This window comes from Heterocephalus glaber, unplaced genomic scaffold (genome assembly GCF_053883595.1).
Source record: "Heterocephalus glaber isolate CG9 unplaced genomic scaffold, H.glaber_assembly_v1.0 deba00001303, whole genome shotgun sequence".
NCBI classification, from domain to species: domain Eukaryota; kingdom Metazoa; phylum Chordata; class Mammalia; order Rodentia; family Bathyergidae; genus Heterocephalus; species Heterocephalus glaber.
The window spans coordinates 74,549-99,742 of NW_028258249.1; the positions used below are offsets into that span (position 1 = coordinate 74,549).

The 25,194-nt window shown below is 53.7% G+C and overlaps 3 long non-coding RNA genes across 12 annotated transcripts; all 3 read left to right on the forward strand.

The window, feature by feature from the left end:
* The first annotated feature begins 233 nt into the window (after positions 1-233).
* Positions 234-8,109, forward strand: LOC147828102 (uncharacterized). 4 transcript variants are annotated; one of them, XR_015451290.1, is made up of 3 exons: positions 256-3,870; positions 4,008-4,162; positions 4,300-8,109. It is a non-coding gene; the product is annotated as an uncharacterized LOC147828102 (long non-coding RNA). The 4 variants fall into 4 exon arrangements; XR_015451288.1 differs by having other exon boundaries at positions 234-4,162; XR_015451289.1 differs by having other exon boundaries at positions 234-4,162; positions 5,737-8,109.
* A 455-nt stretch (positions 8,110-8,564) lies between these two features.
* LOC147828103 (uncharacterized) lies at positions 8,565-16,440 on the forward strand. 4 transcript variants are annotated; one of them, XR_015451295.1, is made up of 3 exons: positions 8,587-12,201; positions 12,339-12,493; positions 12,631-16,440. It is a non-coding gene; the product is annotated as an uncharacterized LOC147828103 (long non-coding RNA). The 4 variants fall into 4 exon arrangements; XR_015451292.1 differs by having other exon boundaries at positions 8,565-12,493; XR_015451294.1 differs by having other exon boundaries at positions 8,565-12,493; positions 14,068-16,440.
* Positions 16,441-16,895: 455 nt separating this feature from the next.
* On the forward strand, positions 16,896-24,771 carry LOC147828104 (uncharacterized). Of its 4 annotated transcripts, XR_015451286.1 has the most exons (3): positions 16,918-20,532; positions 20,670-20,824; positions 20,962-24,771. It is a non-coding gene; the product is annotated as an uncharacterized LOC147828104 (long non-coding RNA). The 4 variants fall into 4 exon arrangements; XR_015451284.1 differs by having other exon boundaries at positions 16,896-20,824; XR_015451285.1 differs by having other exon boundaries at positions 16,896-20,824; positions 22,399-24,771.
* The last annotated feature ends 423 nt before the right edge of the window (positions 24,772-25,194 follow it).

A 25,194-nucleotide genomic window follows, 5' to 3' on the forward strand; every position in this document is an offset into this window, starting at 1 on the left:
GTTTGTTCTGATTGGGTTTGTGTAAAGGATTTAGTCATAACCAACCTGTATAACCATGGAAATGACTATCCTCATTGGGTTTAATCCAAACAAAATCCCCTCCCAAATGTACACAGTGGAGGTCTTGGGTTGAAGGTGGAGGTGTTCTCCCAAAATGAGCTGCGATGTTCCTACAACTGTGCGTGACAAAAAGTGTCTGTTACACGGTTCCAACTGTCCCTGGGCATAAACGTACACATCCCATCCTCTTCCTCAGACATTACGTTGCCTAAATCCTCACCCAATACAGTCCCAGCTTCCATTCTTTGTTGCATTTCTAATTCAAACATTTAGGTGTGAAACACATGTCACGTACACACATCCTTGACATCCACACCTGATTCGGTCTGAGATCACCTAAGCTGAAATAGCCCTGATAGCCACACTGTTCTTGATTATCACTAGTCAATGCTTCTGTGAAATTAATATCTCCTGCTGATGCAGGTACAAGTGACCAAAAGAGAAATGAGGAAAGAAACACAGTTCAGAAACCCATCTGTGCACTCATTCCACAGTTATAAATACTTCAAGGGCCAAACTACTACTGCAAACAGAACAGGGCGTTGGAGCAAAACGTGAAAATAAAGACTCATCATCAGTACTAACTCCCATTCTGTCCATCATAACGTGCATTACTGAAAAGAAAATTGTCTTCAATAAATTGTAAGGTTTTATGCTCTAAATATTGCCTAGATTTCTTATAACACTTCTAGATCACTTATCAGAAATGGCATCCTTTTATGGAAACTACAGGTTATGGATTCTATCTGGATGTCACCCTCAAGCCCCTTGCACCCAGAGGCGAGGGCTTCCAGAGGGTGACTGGGTGATGGGGGTGCTACGCCAGGCTTGGTGTGAGGATGTGGGCCTGGTTGGAAGAGGTGGGTCAGCGCGGGTGTGACCTGGGAGGGTGTATCTTGCTCCCTGGCCCACACTTTACCATGTGCCTCCTGGCCTCCACCAGGCAAGCAGCATTTCTATCAATGTGCACCGCTGACATGCCATCCTGCCATCCTGGAGCTAGCTAACTAGGAACTGAAATGTGAGCTGAAACAAACCTCTCTTCCCTTAATGTGTAGTGCTGAGTATTGTGTTCAGGGACAAGAAAGTGGGTGATACAGATGTTGGTAGAAGAAGTCTGGTCACTGCAGCGACTGTACCTCACCAGGTGGTTCAGAGGCCTGTGGAAGTGGTCCACAGCAGTTTGGAAAGGTTTGGAGGTGCCAGCTGGGGAAGCAGCCCTAGAATGCTATCATCTGAGCTCGATGGAAGATTCTGGTCCGAGCTCAGAAGACCAGAGTGCAGAGAGATTGCAGATGAGAAAGGCCAGACTTAGGAGGTTCCCGTTGAGAAGAAGGATGCCAGTGGCAGCTGGATCCAGGCCATGTGTGTTGTGCTCCAGCAGAAAATAGGACTGTATTGTGTTCATGTCCTGAGATTTGTGTGAGACTGATACGAAGGGTGGAAGGATCATTCATCTGATGGAGAAAATATCAAGGTAGCCTAAATATCAGGCCGTAGCATGGATGCTGCTTGCTACTTTGAGCCAGGTTTGTGCGGAAAATGAGGAGCAAAAGCCCATTTGAAAACTTTTCAGCCCCCCACCCCCACCCCCAAGAAAGGCCTGTAAAGATGGAGCAATGGACAGCCTGGTGGATTAAAGATTAGCATTAAAAAGAATCCAAGTACTTTACAATAGGACAATGGAAAAGATGCCCTGAAGACATATAAGGAACCCACAAGGCCCAAGCTTTCCAAGGCTCACAGTTGCAAAAGGGAAAGACTTTGTTTTGAGAGGAGAGCCCCAGGGCACCCTGCTTGAGAAGGGCCACCTCGGCGGGTTCCCTGGGATTCATTCAGTTCACGGTGCTCAGCCATCCAGGCCCATGGAGGCTTCTGCAGCCATGATGCACAAAGGCCTAAGGACTGCTTGGAGCCAGTGGTAGAACTTTGTGTCATCTACAGGGTGCTGTTTTCACAGGTATGCAGAACACAAGAGTTGAGTCAGGAAGGCTTCCGCCCACATTTCCAAAGAAGGCCTGGCAGGCCAGGCTGGGTGTCCCTGAGAGGGCAGAGCATGCAGCTGTGAGAGTTCAGCCAAGGGTGCACTGGAGAACCCAGCATGAGGGTGCAGTCAGGAACATGGAACACCTGCAGAAAGCCACGCACCCAAACATGTAACCCTCATCTAATCAGGAAGGAAACGTCAGGAAAACTTAAATTGAGGGACATTCTGTAAGATATCAGCTCAGTCATCCTCCAAACTGTCAGCTCATACAAAACGAAAAAAGGAAAACTTGTGAAAACGTCAGTCAAGGGGCGTCTGAGGGATGCAACAATGAAGTGCAATGTGGCAGCCCGGACGGGACTGCAGATTGTTGTGGAGAGCAAGTGGTGAAGGTGGATCTTCGGTAGTAATTATACATCGATATCTGCTCACTCCTTGTACAGGATGTACTAGACTAAGGGATGACATTAATAACAGGAAATGGAAGAACTGGGTGGCCATCTTAGTTGTATATAAATCTAAAACTCGTCATGTATATAAGCTGTACTACGAGTTGTTGTTGTTTTGGTATTTTTGGTTTTTCCTTCTTTTGGTACCGGGGATTGAACTCAGGACCTTGTGCTGGTGAGGCAGGCATGGTGCCACTGAGCTAAATCCCCGGCCCTTCAAGCTCTGTTATGTACACGTAGCCACTCCTCAAGTGATTGTGAACTGCACAATAAAAATAAACAACAATGTAAACTGCAGGCCTAATTTCTAACACTGAATCTCCCACCCTCAGCCATGATAGAACCCTAAATGTATTCCTAAAACTCAAACAAATCCCAACAAAAACCACAACCCAAACTGCACCTTGCCCCTTCGTCCTAAGCCACTTCCTCACCCTAACTGTAGCGAAACTTTGAGGATGCGACCTCACTTCCTTGGTATTAGAACACAACGAAGCTGGGTGCACTTCTGAAGCTGTCTCCCGTCCTGACCCCTTGGAGGGAGACAGTGGAGAGGGGAGGATGAGCTGTTGCCATTTTCCCGCTTCCCGAAGGTCTAGCCACAGAAAGGACCGCAATCCGAGATTTTTCCGACCTTGGCTCGGCTCTGGCCGCAGATGTTTCCGGCTAATGTTCAGGAGGAACCCACATGTGAGAGAGGCAGCCCAGTGCCCATCCTGGACGTCAGTGCCAGCCGTGAGCTCTCATGGGCAGTGCTTCCCCTCGCGCTCAGGGTATGTAAGGGGCCTGCTTGGACAGGGTCAGGCTGTGAGGTGTCAGAGCTCTGTCCCGCCGCCCCAACCCCCCGCAGCCCCCACTTCATGGCTGGAGGTACAGCAAACATTGCGGCCTGCTAGGGTACGGATTGTTTTGGACTACTTGGCTTGGAGCCCAGCCCCGAGCGCTCAGGTGCACGGAGTTTTGTGCCTGCCTCGCTCGGAAAGGATCATCAGTGTGAAGTGGAAACCCATGGTAGCATTAGCCTAGTGGGACAAAGTCAGCCGAGGCTAGGACAGTCACAGAGGGCTTGGGGTGGGGTCAGCTTTCCTCTACACCGAGGCACAGAGGACCACACAAGACACGACGCTGTCTCAGAGAGGCAGGGTGGAAGAAAAGCCCGGGCCTCTGACTCTGCTGCTCACTCGTCTCTCCCCGGCGCCACCTCTCCCATTTTGGAAACCTGGTCCGAATGGCACCATCCACCGGACATTCCCCAAATCAAGATCAAAAGGGCCGGCTTGCAAGTGAACTCACCTGGAGCAGACATGGAGCCTCCCTTGTGCCTTCCCCTTGCTCAGGTGGAATAGCTAGAGCCCCACGAGGCCGAAACAGATGGTGAGGGCCACAGCAGTCCGGAAGGCTTTCATGGCTTTTGCTTGGGCATTGGAATCCCCCAAATGGCCAGGATGTCTTTGCTATGCTCCGCAGGGAGCTGGCAAGTGACTGACACTGCTGAGCTTTCCTCCTCCTAGCTCCGGCTCCATGTCCAGAACACCATGGGCCTGCTCTGCAGCCAGAGCCAGCACCAGAGAAGGAGCCTCCTCTGGAGACAGGAGAGAAGCAGAAGCCAGCTCCACAGCACTCCTGCCTCTCTGCTGCCGCTGACAAGGACAGGCCCTTGCAGAAGGTGCGCTTAGCCTTCTCTCCCAAGCTGCTGGCAGAGCAGCTGACCTTGATGGGTTCGGTGAGCAGCTGAGCTCGGTGGGGTGGGGTGGGGTGGGGTCGGGCCGGGGACAGCCATCCTTCTCGCACTGATCTCCTCAGGCCTGACATTCCCAGTTGACCAGATCAAAGTTCCTGCTTCTACGAACTGCATCACCTATACTTGTCTCAGCCCCAAGCCACTCCTGTCCTTGGGTGGAGGTCGACAGTAGAGACAGGGCACTCACATGCCCGCTTCACACAGTGACTGTGATGTCAACTTCGATTGGACAATTGGGAAACACGGCGGGGACTCAGACCAACTGGCCGAGGAGGGTGTGCCCTGAGGTGCAGGCAGGACCATGTGTCACCTTGCCATCATCCCAGGAGACCTGGCCAGCCTTATCACTTTGTAGGCATTTGAGATTCATGGGTTCTACAGCACACACCCACACAGAGCCCCCAGTCATAGCTGTCCCAGGAAATGTGCCACTGACCTGGGCGGGCAAAGGAGCAGAGGGCAGGTGAGGTTGGAAAGAAGACAATACCTCAGAATGAGCGGGACTCAGATGTCTGCTCGTGCTGGAGGTTTGGGAGGATGGGCACGGGGACAATGCCACTGATCTTCACGTCAGTGCTAGGTCCTAGGTCATGAGTTGGACATCACTAGTGGGCAGTGGAGGAAAACCGGCCATTTGCAGAAGTCTCTGTCCATATCTGCAGCTTCCTGATGTCCAGCTCAGGCCACGGCCACCTGCCTGTGGATGGCTGAAGCCATCGACTCTCTGGGGTGGGTTCTGCCCGTGGTGGGATGCTGTCTTCCTCCACAGGAGCTGTTCAAGAATGTGTTGCCCTGGGACTGCCTGGGCTCCATCTGGACCCGGAGAAACAAAAGGGGCAAAGAACCTCTGGCGCCCACCGTTCGGGCCACTATCACATATTTTAATCACGTGGCCAACTGCACCATCACCTCCTGCTTTGGGGGTCCCAGCACGAGGGCTGGAGACAGGGCCAGGGTGGTGGAGCACTGCATCCGGGTGGCCAAGCTAAGTGGTAAGAGGGTGCTGGCAATTTCCTCTGGACATCTCCAATCTGCCTCTTTTCCTCCGTCAGCTCTTGGGACTGTAGGCTCTTTTCTAAGATGTTCCATGATCCCTAGTGCCTCCTTGTCGTGGGGACCCTGACCTGGACTCCTAGGTCATGTGGTGTGGTGGGTGCTGTCATGTGATCTAAGCTTCTTTGAGTTTCACTAAAATCCTCCTCCCCGAAAGATAGCCTATTTAATAACTGGTGCTGGAACAACTGGATTTCAACCTGCCAAAGATTCAAACTAGACCCATACCTATCACCATGCACTAAACTAGCCCCAGCTCCGGGCTCGCCGGTGTCCACACTCGCGTGGCCGCGAGGCGGAAAAGGGGGAGCCCCTCAGGCGGGACCCGGTGCTTCCTGGGGCCCGGCCAGGCCGGGCTGGAACCACCCGCACAGCCTGGGACCCAGCACCTCAGGGGCCAAGGTCACCGCGCGGGCTCACTGCGCGCTCTGCCCTTCCGCACCCAGGGGAGCGAGGAGCTTCCGGGGTGCAGAAGCCCAGCAGAGGCGGCCCCCCTACAGGCCTCCTCCCGGACCAGGACAGCGGGGACACTGCCACGCCGAGGACCGTGTGGAAGCCAGGAGAGCGGCTCAGAGCGCGGGCGAACAGGAAGGGAGGAAGCCGGGACCAGCGCGGCGCAGAATGCACTCTCCCTGTCAGCTCGGCGCAGCCACCGGGGTCCCTGAGAGAGGCCTTCGGGACAAGGAAGGAAGCGCGGAAGGCCCTGGGCCACAGGAAGGCAGAGCGCCAGGGCGGCGAACAGCTCACTTGAGACCCCCCTGTGCCACTGCCGAGCTCAGCTCAGGCGCCCAGCGGAGCCCTCAGGGCGATGATCCCTGCGGGGGGGGGGGGGGGCGTCACTGTGGCCCCAGGAACAAACCATCAGATAACCGGGAAAGGGCAGGGTCCTCCTAGGCAGAGGAGTAAGGAGTGCTTGTTGGAGATGCTCCGCCCTCCGGGGAGCCCAGGTCCCCGCCCGCCCTTGCTCAGAGCTGTGCCAGGCCAGCATTCTCTCGGTTTTCCTGGAAGCTAAACCTCTTCCAAACAAAAGTTAATCAAGAAATTTAAAGACCTACATTTAACAAGCAAAAGTTCAGGGTGTGATATCTAAGGTCACTACGGAAAAACCAGAGACCAGATACATCACTCCTAACTGCAAGAGAAAAGGAAAAGTCAGGTGTGGTGGTGCTTCCCAGCAATCTCAGATCTCGGACACGGAGCAAGACCTATTCTCTCTCTCTCTCTCTGTCTCTCTCTGAAAAAGAAACAGTGAGGTGAATTACTTCTGAAGAAATAACGAAAAGCTTCCAGCCTACTTCGAGGAAGCAAGACAGAGAGGAAGACAGAATAAGGTGGTAGAAATAAGCACGAATATACGAACATGTTCTCTTTCCCCTGGCAACCTGAGTGCGGGATCTCAGCGCAGGGCTCTGCTGCCCTCCGGTGGCCGCTCGGTGTCACTGCACGCCCCGCCTGCTCTGGTCCCAGGAGGAGAGAGCTCCAGCTTGGGAAGCTGACCTGCAGGGATGCGCGCCCCTCCTCCTGCCCCCAAGGTCACCCTCCCATCCCCCTCCCTTGGGGACAGTTTAGAGCTACCTGTCCGCAGAGCCTCACGCACTCACAAGCCGCCTCTGGGAGGCGATGGCCTCATGGGCGTGGTACACCTGGGTTGTCAGGAGGTGGGATCTGGGCTGAGACAAATCGCCTGGTTCAGGGCCCGGAAGCCTTCATCTCACTGCCTCTGCTCCCTGGACTCTGCTTTCTGTCTGCCAGGCCCCTCTGCCATGCCGCGCTGCCTTCGAGCTGCTGACTAGGCACTGAAACCTCTCCCAAGTGCGAGCCGAGATAAACCTCTCCTCGGTTAACTTGTGTGTGTCCGGTAGCGTGTCTCCGTGACCAAGTCACTCCCCTCGAGGTCCTGCCCTTGACACCTGCAGGGCACGTGAGTGACACCTCTCGGGGGCAGGTCCAACCTTGGCTCTTGGGGAGGTTCTGGAGACTCGGTGGGGCAGCCCCCGGTGAGTCCCGGACGGGTCTAGGCCCCTGCCCCAGGTGTGTGGTCAAAAACAGTAGGGTGTGTGGGTGCAGGAGTGGCTCTGCCTGTGTCCGACGCTCTCCACAAGGCCCCGGCAGCTTCCCGGCCGCACCTGTGCCCACCTCAGCCTGAGGGTGTGGGCCCACCTGAGCCACACTAGAGCTCCTGACCTGGCAAGACCCGTGGGGTCCTGAGCCTTCCACGAGCTCTAGAAAGGCTCCATCGGTCTCTGGGAGGGCCTGACTCCCCTGCTGCTCAGCCACCACACAGCGCCCAGTCATGGCCTGTCCTCCTGGGATTTCTTCCCCAGCTAGCAAGGGCGGTCCATCGTGACCTCACTTGTGTGTAGGGCTGTCTTAGTCTGCAAGCTGAAGTCCTTCTGCCCCAAGACCTCTGCTGCTTTGCTGATCTCAAGACACTGACAATATTGCTTGCTGTCTGCTCAGGGCCTGGTCGTCTCCATGGCAAAAGTCTTTGGCCATTCCTACCCGTGTCCATCCGTTGCCTCAGCCTTTCTCTTCAGCCATAGCATGTGTCCTAGCAGAGGTTCTTCAGCCTTAGTCAGCCCACTTTAGCTTGCTCCTTTTCTTCCTCGTAGGCACAACAGGCATTGGGCTCTCCCATCCCAACAGCAGCAATATGCATCCTTTTCAACTGGAATAAATTTTAAAGTGATTTTTTAAATCATGTCACCCGTAATTCATTCATTCATTCATCTGTTATGGCCGAATTTGGGACCCATATCATTTAACCATATTTCAGGCTAAAAGTAAGAAATAAATTTGAAAGCCCTAAGCAACGAAAAGCTGGTTTGTTTGTTCAATTCTGACATCTGACTTCAGGAAGGATTAAAAAACTTCCAGCATTCACTGTGTTGTTCTCCTTCCTCAGACCTGGCTCCACTTCTGGGTTCTTCGGCATACCTTCTCTTATCTATTCCAGGCTTCCCTCGGGCTGTAGCCGCTCTCAGATGATTTCCCAAGATGAGAAGGCTCTCATTTCCATCATTTCAAATAACATTCTTCACGTTTGTTCTGATTGGGTTTGTGTAAAGGATTTAGTCATAACCAACCTGTATAACCATGGAAATGACTATCCTCATTGGGTTTAATCCAAACAAAATCCCCTCCCAAATGTACACAGTGGAGGTCTTGGGTTGAAGGTGGAGGTGTTCTCCCAAAATGAGCTGCGATGTTCCTACAACTGTGCGTGACAAAAAGTGTCTGTTACACGGTTCCAACTGTCCCTGGGCATAAACGTACACATCCCATCCTCTTCCTCAGACATTACGTTGCCTAAATCCTCACCCAATACAGTCCCAGCTTCCATTCTTTGTTGCATTTCTAATTCAAACATTTAGGTGTGAAACACATGTCACGTACACACATCCTTGACATCCACACCTGATTCGGTCTGAGATCACCTAAGCTGAAATAGCCCTGATAGCCACACTGTTCTTGATTATCACTAGTCAATGCTTCTGTGAAATTAATATCTCCTGCTGATGCAGGTACAAGTGACCAAAAGAGAAATGAGGAAAGAAACACAGTTCAGAAACCCATCTGTGCACTCATTCCACAGTTATAAATACTTCAAGGGCCAAACTACTACTGCAAACAGAACAGGGCGTTGGAGCAAAACGTGAAAATAAAGACTCATCATCAGTACTAACTCCCATTCTGTCCATCATAACGTGCATTACTGAAAAGAAAATTGTCTTCAATAAATTGTAAGGTTTTATGCTCTAAATATTGCCTAGATTTCTTATAACACTTCTAGATCACTTATCAGAAATGGCATCCTTTTATGGAAACTACAGGTTATGGATTCTATCTGGATGTCACCCTCAAGCCCCTTGCACCCAGAGGCGAGGGCTTCCAGAGGGTGACTGGGTGATGGGGGTGCTACGCCAGGCTTGGTGTGAGGATGTGGGCCTGGTTGGAAGAGGTGGGTCAGCGCGGGTGTGACCTGGGAGGGTGTATCTTGCTCCCTGGCCCACACTTTACCATGTGCCTCCTGGCCTCCACCAGGCAAGCAGCATTTCTATCAATGTGCACCGCTGACATGCCATCCTGCCATCCTGGAGCTAGCTAACTAGGAACTGAAATGTGAGCTGAAACAAACCTCTCTTCCCTTAATGTGTAGTGCTGAGTATTGTGTTCAGGGACAAGAAAGTGGGTGATACAGATGTTGGTAGAAGAAGTCTGGTCACTGCAGCGACTGTACCTCACCAGGTGGTTCAGAGGCCTGTGGAAGTGGTCCACAGCAGTTTGGAAAGGTTTGGAGGTGCCAGCTGGGGAAGCAGCCCTAGAATGCTATCATCTGAGCTCGATGGAAGATTCTGGTCCGAGCTCAGAAGACCAGAGTGCAGAGAGATTGCAGATGAGAAAGGCCAGACTTAGGAGGTTCCCGTTGAGAAGAAGGATGCCAGTGGCAGCTGGATCCAGGCCATGTGTGTTGTGCTCCAGCAGAAAATAGGACTGTATTGTGTTCATGTCCTGAGATTTGTGTGAGACTGATACGAAGGGTGGAAGGATCATTCATCTGATGGAGAAAATATCAAGGTAGCCTAAATATCAGGCCGTAGCATGGATGCTGCTTGCTACTTTGAGCCAGGTTTGTGCGGAAAATGAGGAGCAAAAGCCCATTTGAAAACTTTTCAGCCCCCCACCCCCACCCCCAAGAAAGGCCTGTAAAGATGGAGCAATGGACAGCCTGGTGGATTAAAGATTAGCATTAAAAAGAATCCAAGTACTTTACAATAGGACAATGGAAAAGATGCCCTGAAGACATATAAGGAACCCACAAGGCCCAAGCTTTCCAAGGCTCACAGTTGCAAAAGGGAAAGACTTTGTTTTGAGAGGAGAGCCCCAGGGCACCCTGCTTGAGAAGGGCCACCTCGGCGGGTTCCCTGGGATTCATTCAGTTCACGGTGCTCAGCCATCCAGGCCCATGGAGGCTTCTGCAGCCATGATGCACAAAGGCCTAAGGACTGCTTGGAGCCAGTGGTAGAACTTTGTGTCATCTACAGGGTGCTGTTTTCACAGGTATGCAGAACACAAGAGTTGAGTCAGGAAGGCTTCCGCCCACATTTCCAAAGAAGGCCTGGCAGGCCAGGCTGGGTGTCCCTGAGAGGGCAGAGCATGCAGCTGTGAGAGTTCAGCCAAGGGTGCACTGGAGAACCCAGCATGAGGGTGCAGTCAGGAACATGGAACACCTGCAGAAAGCCACGCACCCAAACATGTAACCCTCATCTAATCAGGAAGGAAACGTCAGGAAAACTTAAATTGAGGGACATTCTGTAAGATATCAGCTCAGTCATCCTCCAAACTGTCAGCTCATACAAAACGAAAAAAGGAAAACTTGTGAAAACGTCAGTCAAGGGGCGTCTGAGGGATGCAACAATGAAGTGCAATGTGGCAGCCCGGACGGGACTGCAGATTGTTGTGGAGAGCAAGTGGTGAAGGTGGATCTTCGGTAGTAATTATACATCGATATCTGCTCACTCCTTGTACAGGATGTACTAGACTAAGGGATGACATTAATAACAGGAAATGGAAGAACTGGGTGGCCATCTTAGTTGTATATAAATCTAAAACTCGTCATGTATATAAGCTGTACTACGAGTTGTTGTTGTTTTGGTATTTTTGGTTTTTCCTTCTTTTGGTACCGGGGATTGAACTCAGGACCTTGTGCTGGTGAGGCAGGCATGGTGCCACTGAGCTAAATCCCCGGCCCTTCAAGCTCTGTTATGTACACGTAGCCACTCCTCAAGTGATTGTGAACTGCACAATAAAAATAAACAACAATGTAAACTGCAGGCCTAATTTCTAACACTGAATCTCCCACCCTCAGCCATGATAGAACCCTAAATGTATTCCTAAAACTCAAACAAATCCCAACAAAAACCACAACCCAAACTGCACCTTGCCCCTTCGTCCTAAGCCACTTCCTCACCCTAACTGTAGCGAAACTTTGAGGATGCGACCTCACTTCCTTGGTATTAGAACACAACGAAGCTGGGTGCACTTCTGAAGCTGTCTCCCGTCCTGACCCCTTGGAGGGAGACAGTGGAGAGGGGAGGATGAGCTGTTGCCATTTTCCCGCTTCCCGAAGGTCTAGCCACAGAAAGGACCGCAATCCGAGATTTTTCCGACCTTGGCTCGGCTCTGGCCGCAGATGTTTCCGGCTAATGTTCAGGAGGAACCCACATGTGAGAGAGGCAGCCCAGTGCCCATCCTGGACGTCAGTGCCAGCCGTGAGCTCTCATGGGCAGTGCTTCCCCTCGCGCTCAGGGTATGTAAGGGGCCTGCTTGGACAGGGTCAGGCTGTGAGGTGTCAGAGCTCTGTCCCGCCGCCCCAACCCCCCGCAGCCCCCACTTCATGGCTGGAGGTACAGCAAACATTGCGGCCTGCTAGGGTACGGATTGTTTTGGACTACTTGGCTTGGAGCCCAGCCCCGAGCGCTCAGGTGCACGGAGTTTTGTGCCTGCCTCGCTCGGAAAGGATCATCAGTGTGAAGTGGAAACCCATGGTAGCATTAGCCTAGTGGGACAAAGTCAGCCGAGGCTAGGACAGTCACAGAGGGCTTGGGGTGGGGTCAGCTTTCCTCTACACCGAGGCACAGAGGACCACACAAGACACGACGCTGTCTCAGAGAGGCAGGGTGGAAGAAAAGCCCGGGCCTCTGACTCTGCTGCTCACTCGTCTCTCCCCGGCGCCACCTCTCCCATTTTGGAAACCTGGTCCGAATGGCACCATCCACCGGACATTCCCCAAATCAAGATCAAAAGGGCCGGCTTGCAAGTGAACTCACCTGGAGCAGACATGGAGCCTCCCTTGTGCCTTCCCCTTGCTCAGGTGGAATAGCTAGAGCCCCACGAGGCCGAAACAGATGGTGAGGGCCACAGCAGTCCGGAAGGCTTTCATGGCTTTTGCTTGGGCATTGGAATCCCCCAAATGGCCAGGATGTCTTTGCTATGCTCCGCAGGGAGCTGGCAAGTGACTGACACTGCTGAGCTTTCCTCCTCCTAGCTCCGGCTCCATGTCCAGAACACCATGGGCCTGCTCTGCAGCCAGAGCCAGCACCAGAGAAGGAGCCTCCTCTGGAGACAGGAGAGAAGCAGAAGCCAGCTCCACAGCACTCCTGCCTCTCTGCTGCCGCTGACAAGGACAGGCCCTTGCAGAAGGTGCGCTTAGCCTTCTCTCCCAAGCTGCTGGCAGAGCAGCTGACCTTGATGGGTTCGGTGAGCAGCTGAGCTCGGTGGGGTGGGGTGGGGTGGGGTCGGGCCGGGGACAGCCATCCTTCTCGCACTGATCTCCTCAGGCCTGACATTCCCAGTTGACCAGATCAAAGTTCCTGCTTCTACGAACTGCATCACCTATACTTGTCTCAGCCCCAAGCCACTCCTGTCCTTGGGTGGAGGTCGACAGTAGAGACAGGGCACTCACATGCCCGCTTCACACAGTGACTGTGATGTCAACTTCGATTGGACAATTGGGAAACACGGCGGGGACTCAGACCAACTGGCCGAGGAGGGTGTGCCCTGAGGTGCAGGCAGGACCATGTGTCACCTTGCCATCATCCCAGGAGACCTGGCCAGCCTTATCACTTTGTAGGCATTTGAGATTCATGGGTTCTACAGCACACACCCACACAGAGCCCCCAGTCATAGCTGTCCCAGGAAATGTGCCACTGACCTGGGCGGGCAAAGGAGCAGAGGGCAGGTGAGGTTGGAAAGAAGACAATACCTCAGAATGAGCGGGACTCAGATGTCTGCTCGTGCTGGAGGTTTGGGAGGATGGGCACGGGGACAATGCCACTGATCTTCACGTCAGTGCTAGGTCCTAGGTCATGAGTTGGACATCACTAGTGGGCAGTGGAGGAAAACCGGCCATTTGCAGAAGTCTCTGTCCATATCTGCAGCTTCCTGATGTCCAGCTCAGGCCACGGCCACCTGCCTGTGGATGGCTGAAGCCATCGACTCTCTGGGGTGGGTTCTGCCCGTGGTGGGATGCTGTCTTCCTCCACAGGAGCTGTTCAAGAATGTGTTGCCCTGGGACTGCCTGGGCTCCATCTGGACCCGGAGAAACAAAAGGGGCAAAGAACCTCTGGCGCCCACCGTTCGGGCCACTATCACATATTTTAATCACGTGGCCAACTGCACCATCACCTCCTGCTTTGGGGGTCCCAGCACGAGGGCTGGAGACAGGGCCAGGGTGGTGGAGCACTGCATCCGGGTGGCCAAGCTAAGTGGTAAGAGGGTGCTGGCAATTTCCTCTGGACATCTCCAATCTGCCTCTTTTCCTCCGTCAGCTCTTGGGACTGTAGGCTCTTTTCTAAGATGTTCCATGATCCCTAGTGCCTCCTTGTCGTGGGGACCCTGACCTGGACTCCTAGGTCATGTGGTGTGGTGGGTGCTGTCATGTGATCTAAGCTTCTTTGAGTTTCACTAAAATCCTCCTCCCCGAAAGATAGCCTATTTAATAACTGGTGCTGGAACAACTGGATTTCAACCTGCCAAAGATTCAAACTAGACCCATACCTATCACCATGCACTAAACTAGCCCCAGCTCCGGGCTCGCCGGTGTCCACACTCGCGTGGCCGCGAGGCGGAAAAGGGGGAGCCCCTCAGGCGGGACCCGGTGCTTCCTGGGGCCCGGCCAGGCCGGGCTGGAACCACCCGCACAGCCTGGGACCCAGCACCTCAGGGGCCAAGGTCACCGCGCGGGCTCACTGCGCGCTCTGCCCTTCCGCACCCAGGGGAGCGAGGAGCTTCCGGGGTGCAGAAGCCCAGCAGAGGCGGCCCCCCTACAGGCCTCCTCCCGGACCAGGACAGCGGGGACACTGCCACGCCGAGGACCGTGTGGAAGCCAGGAGAGCGGCTCAGAGCGCGGGCGAACAGGAAGGGAGGAAGCCGGGACCAGCGCGGCGCAGAATGCACTCTCCCTGTCAGCTCGGCGCAGCCACCGGGGTCCCTGAGAGAGGCCTTCGGGACAAGGAAGGAAGCGCGGAAGGCCCTGGGCCACAGGAAGGCAGAGCGCCAGGGCGGCGAACAGCTCACTTGAGACCCCCCTGTGCCACTGCCGAGCTCAGCTCAGGCGCCCAGCGGAGCCCTCAGGGCGATGATCCCTGCGGGGGGGGGGGGGGGCGTCACTGTGGCCCCAGGAACAAACCATCAGATAACCGGGAAAGGGCAGGGTCCTCCTAGGCAGAGGAGTAAGGAGTGCTTGTTGGAGATGCTCCGCCCTCCGGGGAGCCCAGGTCCCCGCCCGCCCTTGCTCAGAGCTGTGCCAGGCCAGCATTCTCTCGGTTTTCCTGGAAGCTAAACCTCTTCCAAACAAAAGTTAATCAAGAAATTTAAAGACCTACATTTAACAAGCAAAAGTTCAGGGTGTGATATCTAAGGTCACTACGGAAAAACCAGAGACCAGATACATCACTCCTAACTGCAAGAGAAAAGGAAAAGTCAGGTGTGGTGGTGCTTCCCAGCAATCTCAGATCTCGGACACGGAGCAAGACCTATTCTCTCTCTCTCTCTCTGTCTCTCTCTGAAAAAGAAACAGTGAGGTGAATTACTTCTGAAGAAATAACGAAAAGCTTCCAGCCTACTTCGAGGAAGCAAGACAGAGAGGAAGACAGAATAAGGTGGTAGAAATAAGCACGAATATACGAACATGTTCTCTTTCCCCTGGCAACCTGAGTGCGGGATCTCAGCGCAGGGCTCTGCTGCCCTCCGGTGGCCGCTCGGTGTCACTGCACGCCCCGCCTGCTCTGGTCCCAGGAGGAGAGAGCTCCAGCTTGGGAAGCTGACCTGCAGGGATGCGCGCCCCTCCTCCTGCCCCCAAGGTCACCCTCCCATCCCCCTCCCTTGGGGACAGTTTAGAGCTACCTGTCCGCAGAGCCTCACGCACTCACAAGCCGCCTCTGGGAGGCGATGGCCTCATGGGCGTGGTACACCTGGGTTGTCAGGAGGTGGGATCTGGGCTGAGACAAATCGCCTGGTTCAGGGCCCGGAAGCCTTCATCTCACTGCCTCTGCTCCCTGGACTCTGCTTTCTGTCTGCCAGGCCCCTCTGCCATGCCGCGCTGCCTTCGAGCTGCTGACTAGGCACTGAAACCTCTCCCAAGTGCGAGCCGAGATAAACCTCTCCTCGGTTAACTTGTGTGTGTCCGGTAGCGTGTCTCCGTGACCAAGTCACTCCCCTCGAGGTCCTGCCCTTGACACCTGCAGGGCACGTGAGTGACACCTCTCGGGGGCAGGTCCAACCTTGGCTCTTGGGGAGGTTCTGGAGACTCGGTGGGGCAGCCCCCGGTGAGTCCCGGACGGGTCTAGGCCCCTGCCCCAGGTGTGTGGTCAAAAACAGTAGGGTGTGTGGGTGCAGGAGTGGCTCTGCCTGTGTCCGACGCTCTCCACAAGGCCCCGGCAGCTTCCCGGCCGCACCTGTGCCCACCTCAGCCTGAGGGTGTGGGCCCACCTGAGCCACACTAGAGCTCCTGACCTGGCAAGACCCGTGGGGTCCTGAGCCTTCCACGAGCTCTAGAAAGGCTCCATCGGTCTCTGGGAGGGCCTGACTCCCCTGCTGCTCAGCCACCACACAGCGCCCAGTCATGGCCTGTCCTCCTGGGATTTCTTCCCCAGCTAGCAAGGGCGGTCCATCGTGACCTCACTTGTGTGTAGGGCTGTCTTAGTCTGCAAGCTGAAGTCCTTCTGCCCCAAGACCTCTGCTGCTTTGCTGATCTCAAGACACTGACAATATTGCTTGCTGTCTGCTCAGGGCCTGGTCGTCTCCATGGCAAAAGTCTTTGGCCATTCCTACCCGTGTCCATCCGTTGCCTCAGCCTTTCTCTTCAGCCATAGCATGTGTCCTAGCAGAGGTTCTTCAGCCTTAGTCAGCCCACTTTAGCTTGCTCCTTTTCTTCCTCGTAGGCACAACAGGCATTGGGCTCTCCCATCCCAACAGCAGCAATATGCATCCTTTTCAACTGGAATAAATTTTAAAGTGATTTTTTAAATCATGTCACCCGTAATTCATTCATTCATTCATCTGTTATGGCCGAATTTGGGACCCATATCATTTAACCATATTTCAGGCTAAAAGTAAGAAATAAATTTGAAAGCCCTAAGCAACGAAAAGCTGGTTTGTTTGTTCAATTCTGACATCTGACTTCAGGAAGGATTAAAAAACTTCCAGCATTCACTGTGTTGTTCTCCTTCCTCAGACCTGGCTCCACTTCTGGGTTCTTCGGCATACCTTCTCTTATCTATTCCAGGCTTCCCTCGGGCTGTAGCCGCTCTCAGATGATTTCCCAAGATGAGAAGGCTCTCATTTCCATCATTTCAAATAACATTCTTCACGTTTGTTCTGATTGGGTTTGTGTAAAGGATTTAGTCATAACCAACCTGTATAACCATGGAAATGACTATCCTCATTGGGTTTAATCCAAACAAAATCCCCTCCCAAATGTACACAGTGGAGGTCTTGGGTTGAAGGTGGGGGTGTTCTCCCAAAATGAGCTGCGATGTTCCTACAACTGTGCGTGACAAAAAGTGTCTGTTACACGGTTCCAACTGTCCCTGGGCATAAACGTACACATCCCATCCTCTTCCTCAGACATTACGTTGCCTAAATCCTCACCCAATACAGTCCCAGCTTCCATTCTTTGTTGCATTTCTAATTCAAACATTTAGGTGTGAAACACATGTCACGTACACACATCCTTGACATCCACACCTGATTCGGTCTGAGATCACCTAAGCTGAAATAGCCCTGATAGCCACACTGTTCTTGATTATCACTAGTCAATGCTTCTGTGAAATTAATATCTCCTGCTGATGCAGGTACAAGTGACCAAAAGAGAAATGAGGAAAGAAACACAGTTCAGAAACCCATCTGTGCACTCATTCCACAGTTATAAATACTTCAAGGGCCAAACTACTACTGCAAACAGAACAGGGCGTTGGAGCAAAACGTGAAAATAAAGACTCATCATCAGTACTAACTCCCATTCTGTCCATCATAACGTGCATTACTGAAAAGAAAATTGTCTTCAATAAATTGTAAGGTTTTATGCTCTAAATATTGCCTAGATTTCTTATAACACTTCTAGATCACTTATCAGAAATGGCATCCTTTTATGGAAACTACAGGTTATGGATTCTATCTGGATGTCACCCTCAAGCCCCTTGCACCCAGAGGCGAGGGCTTCCAGAGGGTGACTGGGTGATGGGGGTGCTACGCCAGGCTTGGTGTGAGGATGTGGGCCTGGTTGGAAGAGGTGGGTCAGCGCGGGTGTGACCTGGGAGGGTGTATCTTGCTCCCTGGCCCACACTTTACCATGTGCCTCCTGGCCTCCACCAGGCAAGCAGCATTTCTATCAATGTGCACCGCTGACATGCCATCCTGCCATCCTGGAGCTAGCTAACTAGGAACTGAAATGTGAGCTGAAACAAACCTCTCTTCCCTTAATGTGTAGTGCTGAGTATTGTGTTCAGGGACAAGAAAGTGGGTGATACAGATGTTGGTAGAAGAAGTCTGGTCACTGCAGCGACTGTACCTCACCAGGTGGTTCAGAGGCCTGTGGAAGTGGTCCACAGCAGTTTGGAAAGGTTTGGAGGTGCCAGCTGGGGAAGCAGCCCTAGAATGCTATCATCTGAGCTCGATGGAAGATTCTGGTCCGAGCTCAGAAGACCAGAGTGCAGAGAGATTGCAGATGAGAAAGGCCAGACTTAGGAGGTTCCCGTTGAGAAGAAGGATGCCAGTGGCAGCTGGATCCAGGCCATGTGTGTTGTGCTCCAGCAGAAAATAGGACTGTATTGTGTTCATGTCCTGAGATTTGTGTGAGACTGATACGAAGGGTGGAAGGATCATTCATCTGATGGAGAAAATATCAAGGTAGCCTAAATATCAGGCCGTAGCATGGATGCTGCTTGCTACTTTGAGCCAGGTTTGTGCGGAAAATGAGGAGCAAAAGCCCATTTGAAAACTTTTCAGCCCCCCACCCCCACCCCCAAGAAAGGCCTGTAAAGATGGAGCAATGGACAGCCTGGTGGATTAAAGATTAGCATTAAAAAGAATCCAAGTACTTTACAATAGGACAATGGAAAAGATGCCCTGAAGACATATAAGGAACCCACAAGGCCCAAGCTTTCCAAGGCTCACAGTTGCAAAAGGGAAAGACTTTGTTTTGAGAGGAGAGCCCCAGGGCACCCTGCTTGAGAAGGGCCACCTCGGCGGGTTCCCTGGGATTCATTCAGTTCACGGTGCTCAGCCATCCAGGCCCATGGAGGCTTCTGCAGCCATGATGCACAAAGGCCTAAGGACTGCTTGGAGCCAGTGGTAGAACTTTGTGTCATCTACAGGGTGCTGTTTTCACAGGTATGCAGAACACAAGAGTTGAGTCAGGAAGGCTTCCGCCCACATTTCCAAAGAAGGCCTGGCAGGCCAGGCTGGGTGTCCCTGAGAGGGCAGAGCATGCAGCTGTGAGAGTTCAGCCAAGGGTGCACTGGAGAACCCAGCATGAGGGTGCAGTCAGGAACATGGAACACCTGCAGAAAGCCACGCACCCAAACATGTAACCCTCATCTAATCAGGAAGGAAACGTCAGGAAAACTTAAATTGAGGGACATTCTGTAAGATATCAGCTCAGTCATCCTCCAAACTGTCAGCTCATACAAAACGAAAAAAGGAAAACTTGTGAAAACGTCAGTCAAGGGGCGTCTGAGGGATGCAACAATGAAGTGCAATGTGGCAGCCCGGACGGGACTGCAGATTGTTGTGGAGAGCAAGTGGTGAAGGTGGATCTTCGGTAGTAATTATACATCGATATCTGCTCACTCCTTGTACAGGATGTACTAGACTAAGGGATGACATTAATAACAGGAAATGGAAGAACTGGGTGGCCATCTTAGTTGTATATAAATCTAAAACTCGTCATGTATATAAGCTGTACTACGAGTTGTTGTTGTTTTGGTATTTTTGGTTTTTCCTTCTTTTGGTACCGGGGATTGAACTCAGGACCTTGTGCTGGTGAGGCAGGCATGGTGCCACTGAGCTAAATCCCCGGCCCTTCAAGCTCTGTTATGTACACGTAGCCACTCCTCAAGTGATTGTGAACTGCACAATAAAAATAAACAACAATGTAAACTGCAGGCCTAATTTCTAACACTGAATCTCCCACCCTCAGCCATGATAGAACCCTAAATGTATTCCTAAAACTCAAACAAATCCCAACAAAAACCACAACCCAAACTGCACCTTGCCCCTTCGTCCTAAGCCACTTCCTCACCCTAACTGTAGCGAAACTTTGAGGATGCGACCTCACTTCCTTGGTATTAGAACACAACGAAGCTGGGTGCACTTCTGAAGCTGTCTCCCGTCCTGACCCCTTGGAGGGAGACAGTGGAGAGGGGAGGATGAGCTGTTGCCATTTTCCCGCTTCCCGAAGGTCTAGCCACAGAAAGGACCGCAATCCGAGATTTTTCCGACCTTGGCTCGGCTCTGGCCGCAGATGTTTCCGGCTAATGTTCAGGAGGAACCCACATGTGAGAGAGGCAGCCCAGTGCCCATCCTGGACGTCAGTGCCAGCCGTGAGCTCTCATGGGCAGTGCTTCCCCTCGCGCTCAGGGTATGTAAGGGGCCTGCTTGGACAGGGTCAGGCTGTGAGGTGTCAGAGCTCTGTCCCGCCGCCCCAACCCCCCGCAGCCCCCACTTCATGGCTGGAGGTACAGCAAACATTGCGGCCTGCTAGGGTACGGATTGTTTTGGACTACTTGGCTTGGAGCCCAGCCCCGAGCGCTCAGGTGCACGGAGTTTTGTGCCTGCCTCGCTCGGAAAGGATCATCAGTGTGAAGTGGAAACCCATGGTAGCATTAGCCTAGTGGGACAAAGTCAGCCGAGGCTAGGACAGTCACAGAGGGCTTGGGGTGGGGTCAGCTTTCCTCTACACCGAGGCACAGAGGACCACACAAGACACGACGCTGTCTCAGAGAGGCAGGGTGGAAGAAAAGCCCGGGCCTCTGACTCTGCTGCTCACTCGTCTCTCCCCGGCGCCACCTCTCCCATTTTGGAAACCTGGTCCGAATGGCACCATCCACCGGACATTCCCCAAATCAAGATCAAAAGGGCCGGCTTGCAAGTGAACTCACCTGGAGCAGACATGGAGCCTCCCTTGTGCCTTCCCCTTGCTCAGGTGGAATAGCTAGAGCCCCACGAGGCCGAAACAGATGGTGAGGGCCACAGCAGTCCGGAAGGCTTTCATGGCTTTTGCTTGGGCATTGGAATCCCCCAAATGGCCAGGATGTCTTTGCTATGCTCCGCAGGGAGCTGGCAAGTGACTGACACTGCTGAGCTTTCCTCCTCCTAGCTCCGGCTCCATGTCCAGAACACCATGGGCCTGCTCTGCAGCCAGAGCCAGCACCAGAGAAGGAGCCTCCTCTGGAGACAGGAGAGAAGCAGAAGCCAGCTCCACAGCACTCCTGCCTCTCTGCTGCCGCTGACAAGGACAGGCCCTTGCAGAAGGTGCGCTTAGCCTTCTCTCCCAAGCTGCTGGCAGAGCAGCTGACCTTGATGGGTTCGGTGAGCAGCTGAGCTCGGTGGGGTGGGGTGGGGTGGGGTCGGGCCGGGGACAGCCATCCTTCTCGCACTGATCTCCTCAGGCCTGACATTCCCAGTTGACCAGATCAAAGTTCCTGCTTCTACGAACTGCATCACCTATACTTGTCTCAGCCCCAAGCCACTCCTGTCCTTGGGTGGAGGTCGACAGTAGAGACAGGGCACTCACATGCCCGCTTCACACAGTGACTGTGATGTCAACTTCGATTGGACAATTGGGAAACACGGCGGGGACTCAGACCAACTGGCCGAGGAGGGTGTGCCCTGAGGTGCAGGCAGGACCATGTGTCACCTTGCCATCATCCCAGGAGACCTGGCCAGCCTTATCACTTTGTAGGCATTTGAGATTCATGGGTTCTACAGCACACACCCACACAGAGCCCCCAGTCATAGCTGTCCCAGGAAATGTGCCACTGACCTGGGCGGGCAAAGGAGCAGAGGGCAGGTGAGGTTGGAAAGAAGACAATACCTCAGAATGAGCGGGACTCAGATGTCTGCTCGTGCTGGAGGTTTGGGAGGATGGGCACGGGGACAATGCCACTGATCTTCACGTCAGTGCTAGGTCCTAGGTCATGAGTTGGACATCACTAGTGGGCAGTGGAGGAAAACCGGCCATTTGCAGAAGTCTCTGTCCATATCTGCAGCTTCCTGATGTCCAGCTCAGGCCACGGCCACCTGCCTGTGGATGGCTGAAGCCATCGACTCTCTGGGGTGGGTTCTGCCCGTGGTGGGATGCTGTCTTCCTCCACAGGAGCTGTTCAAGAATGTGTTGCCCTGGGACTGCCTGGGCTCCATCTGGACCCGGAGAAACAAAAGGGGCAAAGAACCTCTGGCGCCCACCGTTCGGGCCACTATCACATATTTTAATCACGTGGCCAACTGCACCATCACCTCCTGCTTTGGGGGTCCCAGCACGAGGGCTGGAGACAGGGCCAGGGTGGTGGAGCACTGCATCCGGGTGGCCAAGCTAAGTGGTAAGAGGGTGCTGGCAATTTCCTCTGGACATCTCCAATCTGCCTCTTTTCCTCCGTCAGCTCTTGGGACTGTAGGCTCTTTTCTAAGATGTTCCATGATCCCTAGTGCCTCCTTGTCGTGGGGACCCTGACCTGGACTCCTAGGTCATGTGGTGTGGTGGGTGCTGTCATGTGATCTAAGCTTCTTTGAGTTTCACTAAAATCCTCCTCCCCGAAAGATAGCCTATTTAATAACTGGTGCTGGAACAACTGGATTTCAACCTGCCAAAGATTCAAACTAGACCCATACCTATCACCATGCACTAAACTAGCCCCAGCTCCGGGCTCGCCGGTGTCCACACTCGCGTGGCCGCGAGGCGGAAAAGGGGGAGCCCCTCAGGCGGGACCCGGTGCTTCCTGGGGCCCGGCCAGGCCGGGCTGGAACCACCCGCACAGCCTGGGACCCAGCACCTCAGGGGCCAAGGTCACCGCGCGGGCTCACTGCGCGCTCTGCCCTTCCGCACCCAGGGGAGCGAGGAGCTTCCGGGGTGCAGAAGCCCAGCAGAGGCGGCCCCCCTACAGGCCTCCTCCCGGACCAGGACAGCGGGGACACTGCCACGCCGAGGACCGTGTGGAAGCCAGGAGAGCGGCTCAGAGCGCGGGCGAACAGGAAGGGAGGAAGCCGGGACCAGCGCGGCGCAGAATGCACTCTCCCTGTCAGCTCGGCGCAGCCACCGGGGTCCCTGAGAGAGGCCTTCGGGACAAGGAAGGAAGCGCGGAAGGCCCTGGGCCACAGGAAGGCAGAGCGCCAGGGCGGCGAACAGCTCACTTGAGACCCCCCTGTGCCACTGCCGAGCTCAGCTCAGGCGCCCAGCGGAGCCCTCAGGGCGATGATCCCTGCGGGGGGGGGGGGGGGCGTCACTGTGGCCCCAGGAACAAACCATCAGATAACCGGGAAAGGGCAGGGTCCTCCTAGGCAGAGGAGTAAGGAGTGCTTGTTGGAGATGCTCCGCCCTCCGGGGAGCCCAGGTCCCCGCCCGCCCTTGCTCAGAGCTGTGCCAGGCCAGCATTCTCTCGGTTTTCCTGGAAGCTAAACCTCTTCCAAACAAAAGTTAATCAAGAAATTTAAAGACCTACATTTAACAAGCAAAAGTTCAGGGTGTGATATCTAAGGTCACTACGGAAAAACCAGAGACCAGATACATCACTCCTAACTGCAAGAGAAAAGGAAAAGTCAGGTGTGGTGGTGCTTCCCAGCAATCTCAGATCTCGGACACGGAGCAAGACCTATTCTCTCTCTCTCTCTCTGTCTCTCTCTGAAAAAGAAACAGTGAGGTGAATTACTTCTGAAGAAATAACGAAAAGCTTCCAGCCTACTTCGAGGAAGCAAGACAGAGAGGAAGACAGAATAAGGTGGTAGAAATAAGCACGAATATACGAACATGTTCTCTTTCCCCTGGCAACCTGAGTGCGGGATCTCAGCGCAGGGCTCTGCTGCCCTCCGGTGGCCGCTCGGTGTCACTGCACGCCCCGCCTGCTCTGGTCCCAGGAGGAGAGAGCTCCAGCTTGGGAAGCTGACCTGCAGGGATGCGCGCCCCTCCTCCTGCCCCCAAGGTCACCCTCCCATCCCCCTCCCTTGGGGACAGTTTAGAGCTACCTGTCCGCAGAGCCTCACGCACTCACAAGCCGCCTCTGGGAGGCGATGGCCTCATGGGCGTGGTACACCTGGGTTGTCAGGAGGTGGGATCTGGGCTGAGACAAATCGCCTGGTTCAGGGCCCGGAAGCCTTCATCTCACTGCCTCTGCTCCCTGGACTCTGCTTTCTGTCTGCCAGGCCCCTCTGCCATGCCGCGCTGCCTTCGAGCTGCTGACTAGGCACTGAAACCTCTCCCAAGTGCGAGCCGAGATAAACCTCTCCTCGGTTAACTTGTGTGTGTCCGGTAGCGTGTCTCCGTGACCAAGTCACTCCCCTCGAGGTCCTGCCCTTGACACCTGCAGGGCACGTGAGTGACACCTCTCGGGGGCAGGTCCAACCTTGGCTCTTGGGGAGGTTCTGGAGACTCGGTGGGGCAGCCCCCGGTGAGTCCCGGACGGGTCTAGGCCCCTGCCCCAGGTGTGTGGTCAAAAACAGTAGGGTGTGTGGGTGCAGGAGTGGCTCTGCCTGTGTCCGACGCTCTCCACAAGGCCCCGGCAGCTTCCCGGCCGCACCTGTGCCCACCTCAGCCTGAGGGTGTGGGCCCACCTGAGCCACACTAGAGCTCCTGACCTGGCAAGACCCGTGGGGTCCTGAGCCTTCCACGAGCTCTAGAAAGGCTCCATCGGTCTCTGGGAGGGCCTGACTCCCCTGCTGCTCAGCCACCACACAGCGCCCAGTCATGGCCTGTCCTCCTGGGATTTCTTCCCCAGCTAGCAAGGGCGGTCCATCGTGACCTCACTTGTGTGTAGGGCTGTCTTAGTCTGCAAGCTGAAGTCCTTCTGCCCCAAGACCTCTGCTGCTTTGCTGATCTCAAGACACTGACAATATTGCTTGCTGTCTGCTCAGGGCCTGGTCGTCTCCATGGCAAAAGTCTTTGGCCATTCCTACCCGTGTCCATCCGTTGCCTCAGCCTTTCTCTTCAGCCATAGCATGTGTCCTAGCAGAGGTTCTTCAGCCTTAGTCAGCCCACTTTAGCTTGCTCCTTTTCTTCCTCGTAGGCACAACAGGCATTGGGCTCTCCCATCCCAACAGCAGCAATATGCATCCTTTTCAACTGGAATAAATTTTAAAGTGATTTTTTAAATCATGTCACCCGTAATTCATTCATTCATTCATCTGTTATGGCCGAATTTGGGACCCATATCATTTAACCATATTTCAGGCTAAAAGTAAGAAATAAATTTGAAAGCCCTAAGCAACGAAAAGCTGGTTTGTTTGTTCAATTCTGACATCTGACTTCAGGAAGGATTAAAAAACTTCCAGCATTCACTGTGTTGTTCTCCTTCCTCAGACCTGGCTCCACTTCTGGGTTCTTCGGCATACCTTCTCTTATCTATTCCAGGCTTCCCTCGGGCTGTAGCCGCTCTCAGATGATTTCCCAAGATGAGAAGGCTCTCATTTCCATCATTTCAAATAACATTCTTCACGTTTGTTCTGATTGGGTTTGTGTAAAGGATTTAGTCATAACCAACCTGTATAACCATGGAAATGACTATCCTCATTGGGTTTAATCCAAACAAAATCCCCTCCCAAATGTACACAGTGGAGGTCTTGGGTTGAAGGTGGAGGTGTTCTCCCAAAATGAGCTGCGATGTTCCTACAACTGTGCGTGACAAAAAGTGTCTGTT